This window comes from Chenopodium album, chromosome 9, assembly GCF_948465745.1.
Source record: "Chenopodium album chromosome 9, dcCheAlbu1.1, whole genome shotgun sequence".
NCBI lineage: Eukaryota > Viridiplantae > Streptophyta > Magnoliopsida > Caryophyllales > Amaranthaceae > Chenopodium > Chenopodium album.
In genome coordinates, this window is record NC_137842.1 from 60,112,070 (window position 1) to 60,121,860 (window position 9,791).

The following is a 9,791-nucleotide window of genomic DNA, read 5'->3' on the forward strand; positions in this document are numbered from 1 at the left end:
CATCCAAAGGCTACCTTTGGATTCTAAAGATTTAGCTTCTTATGATGACCTGGTCGAGAGAGTACAATACATTGGTGTAAAAGATTGAATGGGATCTGTGAGGTTGGTTATAGTAAGGCCCGGCCGTCAAGCTAAAGCTTGCCTCTATAGTGGGGGTAGTCTCCCTTTCTAGAGATGACTTGCTTGCTGAAAAAAATCTTTCTAGGTTTGCTTTGTGTCTTCGTAACAAATGGTCCATTTATTGATGGGCGAACGACGGGGATTGAACCCGCGCGTGGTGGATTCACAATGCCTTGATCCTATATACCAAAGGAAACTGATTCAACCAGAACTACGTGAGAGTTTCAAAGCTATTAGTTTTCTTCTATTATGCCATAATATATAGTGGCTTACTTGCCTGAAAGCTTAATAGGAGAAGGTGACTGAGCTGACCGGAAGTCCACTAGAAAGGGATGTGTGAAAAAGAACGAACATAATCTAGTGAAAGCAGAACCAGCGCTTAAGAAAGAGTTTGAAAAGTTGGCACGTCTTTAACTTGGCTACGAAGCTGGGTAAGCAATTGAAAGAAGTCTTAGTCGAGTCCGAGGCCAGGCGATAGCAAAGGGCAATGAGCGGGAGCTACAGTGCCGCAGACATAACATAAGAATTCGGTAGTTTGGTCCCTTCCCCCCTCGAGCCCCTATCGTCCCGAAAGCTTTCGTGTGAAGAGTAAAGGTCAAGCTAGAAAGCCGGGTTCTTTCACCAATCCATCGAGTGTAATTCCTGCTATTGGGAGTTCTGCGTAACAAGGTCAACGTAAGCGTCAATAAATCCATACAAGTTGTCTAAATCCTGACCTTCCAATTTACCATGCCAGACAGGCTTACCCCCAGGTATAGGAAAAGTCTTAGGATCATAATAGTTCGTACGAAAAATAGAGAGAGTTTACCGTGGGCACGATAACTGGTACACCAGAGGTGCGTCCTTCCCGGTCCTCTCGTACTAGGGAAAGGTCCTCTCAATGCTCTAACACCCACACCGGATATGGACCGAACTGTCTCACGACGTTCTGAACCCAGCTCACGTACCGCTTTAATGGGCGAACAGCCCAGTTAAGGATGGATGATTACGCTTCTTCACCTTTGACGCCTCAATTTGAAAGCAGGTTCCGTAAGTCCAAGCCTAAACAAGGCAAGCCAAAAAGGAGCCTCTTTTCTTTCTGCCTAGCTCCCTGAAAACAACGTTCGACTTGCATGTGTTAAGCATATAGCTAGCGTTCCTTCTGAGCCAGGATCAAACTCTTCTTTTGACTATGATTGGGTCCTGCAGTGGTAGAACCTCGTGAACCGGGCGTACTACTTCCCAACCTTCTGTGAGATAATTGTCTCTTCACCACCGCCGCATCTCTCTTTGGGAGACGGACGAGTCTCCCTGCCCTTTGTTCCATTCTCAAGTCCCTAAATTTATGAAGTCTCGTTTCTGTCGTGAACCAATTCGTTAACATACCCCCAAGCCACTTTAATGAATTCTATAATAATGAAACCCGTGTCAGTTAATTACTCAAGAACGAAGAAAGCAGTACTGATTTAGTGGACTTAAACGATTTAATGATTAACATTATCAAGTTATAAGTAATTTTAGTACTCAGATATATTCGTAGGTTATTTTTCAGTACTCTGTCAATTCTACTCGGGTTGATCACATCTAATCTTACAATATCCTTTTAAACGGGGAATAGCTCGGATAGAAAATTTGGTATTCCCAATTGTGATGCCAAGAATTCATTTAAATACACGCAAAAATATATCCAAGTTAACAACATTAATTTTTACATATCTTTAGTTAATATCTTCTGAGTCGTGTTAAGTAATACAAGTTTAAAATTATGTTTCCTTTTTGGGATTTAAGTCTTACTATCGAAGACGATAATAAGAGAAGTGTACACCCTTAATGTACGGAGTTTCTTTACTTTATTTCCGTCCTCGGTCCTCCATTAGTAATTCTTTATCATATGACATGGAAATTATTCACTCATAAACAACAATCTCAAAGGTGGCATTTTTTATGTCCCTTGGTAATTTATGCTCTCAAACCACATACCTACTTCATCTGCATATCCATCTATATAATTAAATTACCCCATTAATATTACTTAAAAAGTGACAAACATTAAACTTGGGTTACATTTGATAAGAACGTACGAAATACATTAAACAAGGACAACTAAAACAAAGTAAAACGCATGCATCCATCATCCAAACATTATGACATGGAGCCAAAGCATTATATGCTACATCACCCAAAATGGTCATCAACCGTGTCTAGCTCTTCTTTTCTTGTTCGGTTTGGTCCCAGGGTAACCCTTCACCAGAAAAACAAAGACATGTAATTACACATCATAATATGGTGCTAACGGTTTAACAAATTTAACCACATAATTCACGGTGTGCAAAATATTGATGAATGTAATAATACTAAAATCACGTAACCAAACTAGTATTTTCAACAATTACCTGTACCATCGCGTCCAAAACTTTATCCTGTCCAATGCCCAATACTCGGTCGCAACAATAGACCTCTTCACCCCTCCAAAGCAAGGCGGCCCCACCAGAGTGACAGTCAATCGCGGAATGTACGAATGTGTACCTCCCGAGTTTGTTAACAATCTCGCTTAAATTGGGAACAGTATTTCTGGTCTCAAGAAGGATAACAATAGATGGATGATAGATATCATACATTGACTGAAATAGTCTTAGAAATGATGATCTAGCAACATCCCTCACATTCCAGCATACTAGAGTGGTGCCAGGTGGCACAGGTGAAATGTGTGCGACTTGTGGAATATATGTTTTACAAAAAGGGTCAATTACAACGGTGTGGTGATCTGGACTAACCCCAGCTAGCTGCCTAAAAATTTCAACATGAAGAACAAAATGAAATATTGGAAGTCTAACCAACTGGAAAGCGTTGGTATAAGATGCCATTTTTATTCTTAGTGTTTCATTTTCGGGGATGAGGTTATAGTGTTCTTGAGGATGGTCTACGGTGGGTTCTGGGTCTAGGAGGTGCATCATGTGAGGGGGAATTAACACATGAACAGTAAGAGGTAGGTCGTTATTGATATGCCACCTGAATATCTCCTGGAATTGAGGATGTAAAATGCTAGCGTCGGATATGCTAGGGATATGAGCAGGCACTAACCGACAATCGTCGTTCACCAGCCTCATTTTCAAGTTCACCCCTGGTTGGAATTTAGTTTCTGGATGGAGAATTAAGTTCCATAGCTCTGCCCTAGTAAGTCTAGTTGTGCTGAGGTTAGTTTGTTTGTAGTAATGAAATGAATTAAAGTCCATTTCTGGAGTACGAGTGGTTTGAGGAAGTGCGAAGAAGGAAATAGTTGGGTTGCCAAGTGAATCATGTTCAAGTGTGCCCATGGTTGAGGTTGTCAACAATGAAGGGTATGGTGTGATAAGTCGTGTTTAGGTTTTCTAAAACTCCTAATGTGCTTTATATTGTTGTGCATAAAGTTGAGGAACTTGACCTACTTTCAAATAAAGGGTTGTACACTTGTAGTATGTCGATTTGTCAAAGTTGACATGTGTTAAGTTTGGGGCCAAGTTCGTAAATATAATGGTTAAATGGGTGATTAATAAAAGTGGATTATCAAGCACAAACAAAGTATTTGAATCCGGGTTACTATATCTCATTGTAATTCTTATCAAAATTGAATTCGGTATAAGTGCATTTTAGTTTTAATAAGTCCCGTGCGGTTCGGTTTAGTTCAATTCATTTCAGTGTACTAAATATAGGAAGTAGTGGTTTGATGACATAATTGTATACGAATTTTACAAGAACACCTCATATAGAAAGTAGGGTATTTCAAAGATACTTGTGTTATGTTACCAATATATCAAATCATGGTTTTATGTCAATCTTTTAAACGAAAGTCTTTATAGAAAAACTTATCAGAATCAATTTTAGGCACAGAATAATATGATTGTGATTTTAACTGTTTATGTAAACTAAAATCTTGATAACATTAGTTTATTTCAATTCAAATCAAATAAATTCAGTTCAAATCCAAGCTGTTCAATGCATATCCGATCAGTGAACTTCAAATCCAAGCACTTCAGATTCTACTCTAATTAGTGTAGTTCATTTTAGATTAGCTAGAGAATAATATTTTATAGTATTAAATTTTTTGATGAAATTAAATCTTTTAAAATTACTTCAGTGAATATCCGATCAGTGCACTTCAAATCCAATCAGTCCAGGTCAGATCTACTCCAATTACTTCAGTTCACTTTAGCTCCTAATTTCCCTTTCTAGTATATTACCTTTCAATTAGTGCAGTTAAGTTCAGTTCATATGTAACTAGATCAGGTCAGTTCAGCTTTTGTGAGTTCGATTTATTAATTTTAGCTGCTCATTTGGCCGTGTTTATTTAACCATATTTTCACCGAATTGAAATAAGGGTATGTTCTGAATGATTGGACTAAGCTTATTGGAGCTAAACTGAAGTAACTGGATATTTTGTAAGAGGAGCAAATTACGATAATAAATGAACTAAACTTAGGGGAGCTGAGTTGATCTCACCGAACTAGAAAGAAGCTGAATAGAACATGTCTTTATTTTTAAAAGAACTATAATTATATTTATGCACTTAATGTACGTTAACTAAACTAACTTAAATTGTGTTGAGTTAAAATTGTGTTTTGGTAAGGTAAAGTGCTCGAATAGGGTCACAGTGTTTACATGTACTCCCTCCGTCCTATAATTCTTGTCATAGTTACCTATTTTATCCAAAATAAAAATCAGTGACACGGTACTTAGTATATAAATGGGCTACTTGTACATAGTAGTACATCTATTTTTTAGTCATTGGCACGTTTTGCAATTAATAATAATAATAATAATAATAATAATAATAATAATAATAATAATAATAATAATAATAATAATAATAATAATAATAATAATAATAATAATAATAATAATAATAATAATAATAATAATATGTACGTTTGTATATACACATATGTATAGTAATAAATAATCAATAACTAATCAAAGATCAGTAATCCGTAGTTAGAAATCACTAATTAATAAGTTCAGTTCAGATCAGTTCAGTTCAGTTAAGTTCAGTTCAGTTCAGTTCAGTTTAGTTCAGCTCAATTCAGTTCAGTTCAGTTCACTTCAGTTCAGTGCAATTCAGTTGAGTTCAGTCAATCGGAACAGGCCCTTAATTATAAGTATTGATATTTGAGAATAAGTGTAGAGTATAGTAGTGTACTGACCGTATAGTTTTCTAATGATATTTCAAGGTGTTTTTTAAATTTTTTTAATAATATATAATAACTATTTTAATTAAATTAAAAATTATATAAACATTAAAATGCGGTTAACTGGTTTACGGTTTGGTTTCGTTTGTAATTTTCGACAAACCAAACCAAAACGCAAACCATATTTCCCCCAAAATCGAAACCTAACCATTTTTTTCCAAACCGTAAACAAAACCAAACCGCTAAAATGCGGTTTGGTCTGGTTCGGATAATGTCTGTTTTAACAATGGTAATAATTGTAGTGTTTAGAGGCTTAGATTAAGAACTAAACAATGTCATTGATTTCAATTTCATATCTTATTGGAATTTGTGATTTAGTCATCTACGTATGAGTATTATGGCCTGTTCTCTGCAAGTAAAAAATTAAGTACATTTCAGCTCATATCATTTCAATTCAGTTTAGCTCAATTTAGTTCACTTCAGTTTAGTTCAGTTCATTTCATGGCAGCACTCCTAAGTTGCGTCTTTTATAAAATATTCATTGCAGTTCAGTTTTGTTCAATTCAACTAAGTTCATTTCAGTTCATTTCAGCTGAGTTCAGTCCAGTGCAGTTTAGTTCAGTTTAGATGCGTACAGTCAATGAGAAAAGGCGTATTATTGTGTCATTATGTTAAAAAAATAATGAGCCATTTCCCTAAATAATGTTGGGAAATTATCTAATTCCCAAATTACAGATACTTTTTTTATAATTCCCATTATATCGTTCACGTCAGCTAAGGAAAACAAACCGATTTTTTTTTCTCGATCCAGCAACAAACCGCTACTTCAAGTAGCGGTTTTAATTTTGTAAACCGCTACTTCAAGTAGCGATTTTCCACAAAACACCCCTACTTGAGGTAGCGGTTTATGAAATTAAAACCGCTACTTCAAGTAGCGGTTTATGGGTTTGTTTTGTAAGTTTTCTTTAAAGACAAAATATCAGTAATTAGTAAATACAAACCGGTACTTCAAGTAGCGGTTTGTAATATGTAAACCGCTACTTGAAGTAGCGGTTTTCAGTAGCACACCGCTACTTGAAGTAGCGGTTTTCTAATAAACCCGTTTTTTTAAAAAATTCCCACTAAACCGGTGACGTGGACGCTATGGTGGAAATTAAAAAAAGACTAGCTGTAATTTGGGAATTAGATAATTTCCCAACATTATTTAGGGAAAGGGCTCAAAAATGATGGAGTATAAGGAAATTAGGGGCCTGTTCTCTTCCATTGAAATTCAGTTCAGTTCAGTGCAATTCAGCTCAGTTCAGTTCAATTCAGCTCAGTTCAGTTCACTTCAGTTCAGTTCAGCTCTTAATTTCAGGTCTTAATTTACGTCTAATGATATTGCTAATGATATAAACCCAAATTTCATTCGTTTAAGCTCTTATTACAACGACATTAACAACAACGAACAACAACAACAAACAACAACAACACAACAACAACACCAACAACAACAACAACAACAACAACAACAACAACAACAACAACAACAACAACAACAACAACAACAACAACAACAACAACAACAACAACAACAACAATAATAATAATAATAATAATAATAATACTCAATAAATAATAATAATAATAATAATAATAATAATAATAATAATAATAATAATAATCAAAATTAATAATAATAATAATAATAATAATAATAATAATAATAATAATAATAATAATAATAATAATAATAATAATAATAATAATATGTACATTTGTATATACACATATGTATAGTAATAAATAATCAATAAATAATTAAAGATCACTAATCCGTAGTTAGAAATCAATAAATAATAAGTTCAGTTCAGTTCAGTTCAGTTCAGTTCAGCTGAGTTCAGTCAATCGGAACAAGCCCTAGGTTTATTCTTTTAAAAATAAAGGGTTACATTAGGTTTCTCAGTGCTTTGACAGGTGTCTGGTTTTCAAGCTACACTGGACAGATGTAGGTAAAATTACCTTACTTTAAATTTGCTTTCATCTTCTACAAGCATCCCTCTCACGCTTATTCTCAATCTGCTCAACTCGAAAGTACAATTGCCCTTACTTCACTTCCAATTTCCAAATGGCCAACCCAACATTTGACCTAGAAAATCCAGTTTACCCACCGGGATGCTATGGTGTTCCTACACCTGAATTTTTGTCGTTCCGCGAACCCAATCGAGAGGTCGTTCCAGATATGGACTTCAACAAATACATCTACTTTGCACCAACAGGACCAAGGGGAGCCCTCCAGATTGTTAGTGACTCAACCATTAGGGACATCCTTCGAAGCCCAGAAAGCCCGTGGGACAAGAAGCTAGAGGGCCTAGTTATGAAAGGTCCTTCTGGTCACATTGTTCCAGCTCATCTCCCTAATTTAGTTGATTCTGTTGGAAAAATGAATTTAGTTGAGGTTTTAACAATTCTTAGAGATAATAATGCTTCTTATGATAAGAACGAGATGAGTCAGATAGTGCCTAAATGTCTAGTGAACGTGCTTGATCCTTGTCCTGTTGTAGTTGTTGAAGGTCCTGTGTATCCACTGGTTGTTAGAGAGGTCAAAACTGAAATGGGTTGTTATTCTGATGGTATTCAAGTTTTCTATTTGCATGCTAAAATTTCTGAAATTAATGTAAAGGTCGTGAGTGAAAGGTATCGAAGTGACCCTTTCATTCGCCACATGGATGTTACTTTGGAAGCCAAACATGAAGTAGGTGAGAACACATTTGCTTTAGGGTCGTTCGTAGTGTTGTGGAACGCCCGTGGGGTAACCCGCCCATCCTTTAAGAGTAATGCACAAAAAATTGTGTCCGTGCACCAGCCTATTATATTCATAATCACTGAGGTTAGGGTGGGTAGGAAGAATTTTAATGAAGTGGTGAAAGCATTTGACAATTGTATGAACTGTATTCTGGATGAAAGTGTCGGTCAAATAGGGGGTGTTGCAATTATTTGGGACAATAACAAAATTACATCCGATCTCTTCCTCGTCACCCTCGAGAAGGCATGTCCACTAAGGCTTGTTGGTCGTGTCAAGGTATATATTCACAAATATAAATAGTTAATTTTTTGTTTTATCCATTCAAAAATATACAGTTATTGTAATGCATGATTAGGTTATTGTTTATGTTTTTATTGAATAGTTATATTCATTGTGTTTACTATTTACAGGCGGCAGTAATTGAGCCCGGGAATGGCGAGCAGGCGGCTGCGATTGATTCTGGGAAGGGTGGTGATCCGCCAGCTATCTTCTATCCGGTGGCTTAACGCCACGAGTTGGGGCGCTGCCAGCCTATGTGTGCATGTCATGTTGGTCTCCATCTATTAGCTTTTTAATTAACAAAAGACAATATTATTTGGCTATGTAATCGTTTACTTGAACTCTCGTTACCTACCTTCCTTATCGTGTTTTTTTATAGTTAAGGTGACATGGGTATTATGTCATGTGGTTGAACAAACTATGGTGTTTATGTTTATGTTATAATTCTATGTTTTAAGCTCTGATGGTTATCATGGTAATATGAGTCACTTCCATTGTTTAAGTTTTTATTGTGACCAAAATTTGTTATTTGGAGTAATTGTTCACATTACATGCCTAACATTAACAGTTGTAATTACTTCGTTAAAGTTTGATATAAATTCAAGGAATCATTCACGTAATATCCTTCTTGAAATTGATCAATTGGTACATTTGTGTCTAAATGTAGTGAAAATTATGAAATACCTTGTCGGTTTGTAATGTAGTCAGATTAATCCAGTGCAATACCCAAATTTATCTACTATAATAAGATTACGTGTGATAGGAAACGCCGAAGTTACATATTTTCCCATATTGTTGCAAGCAATGAGCTTATTGACCAATTGTTCGTTGTATTAAGTTTGTTTATAAATTTATACCTGAAATGGTCTTCCTTATTTGCAAAACTGACTTAGCAAGGATAGTACCATAAAATGGTAACACAAACGTATAATGTTGTTTGTTCCGTATAATCAAATACGAAATCCTTCTATTAATGTTCTTTTAATTTCTATTAACTCGACTGAACTCAAACCCAAGCCTAGCAACCAGTTATCGAGTTTTGATCGAGTTTTCACCTAATGGGGCTCAGCTAGGTGACAAACCTTGTGGGTGGAGTTATTCTACTCTCACTCATACGCATCGTATTATGGTAATTTATTGTTATGAGTTTGCTTAATATGATCATCAGAATATATAATCCCCAATTTTTATTTGCTTAACAAAAGATGTATGAGCCAAGTCTATAAACTGTGCTTTGTCATTTGTGAATCAATTAAACAAAATTAATATAATTAAAATCCGCCTAGCTTGATTGACATAGCATGAAAAGTAGTTCATGACTTCTTGTACTACACTTGTGATGTGATAATACAGTTTTTCACCCAAGACATCCCATATCTTATAGCTGTACTTTACCAATAGGAGGTCAATATCAATTATGTCAATGAAAGAAAAACATGTGTAGGGTCATAGGGTTACCAAATCCT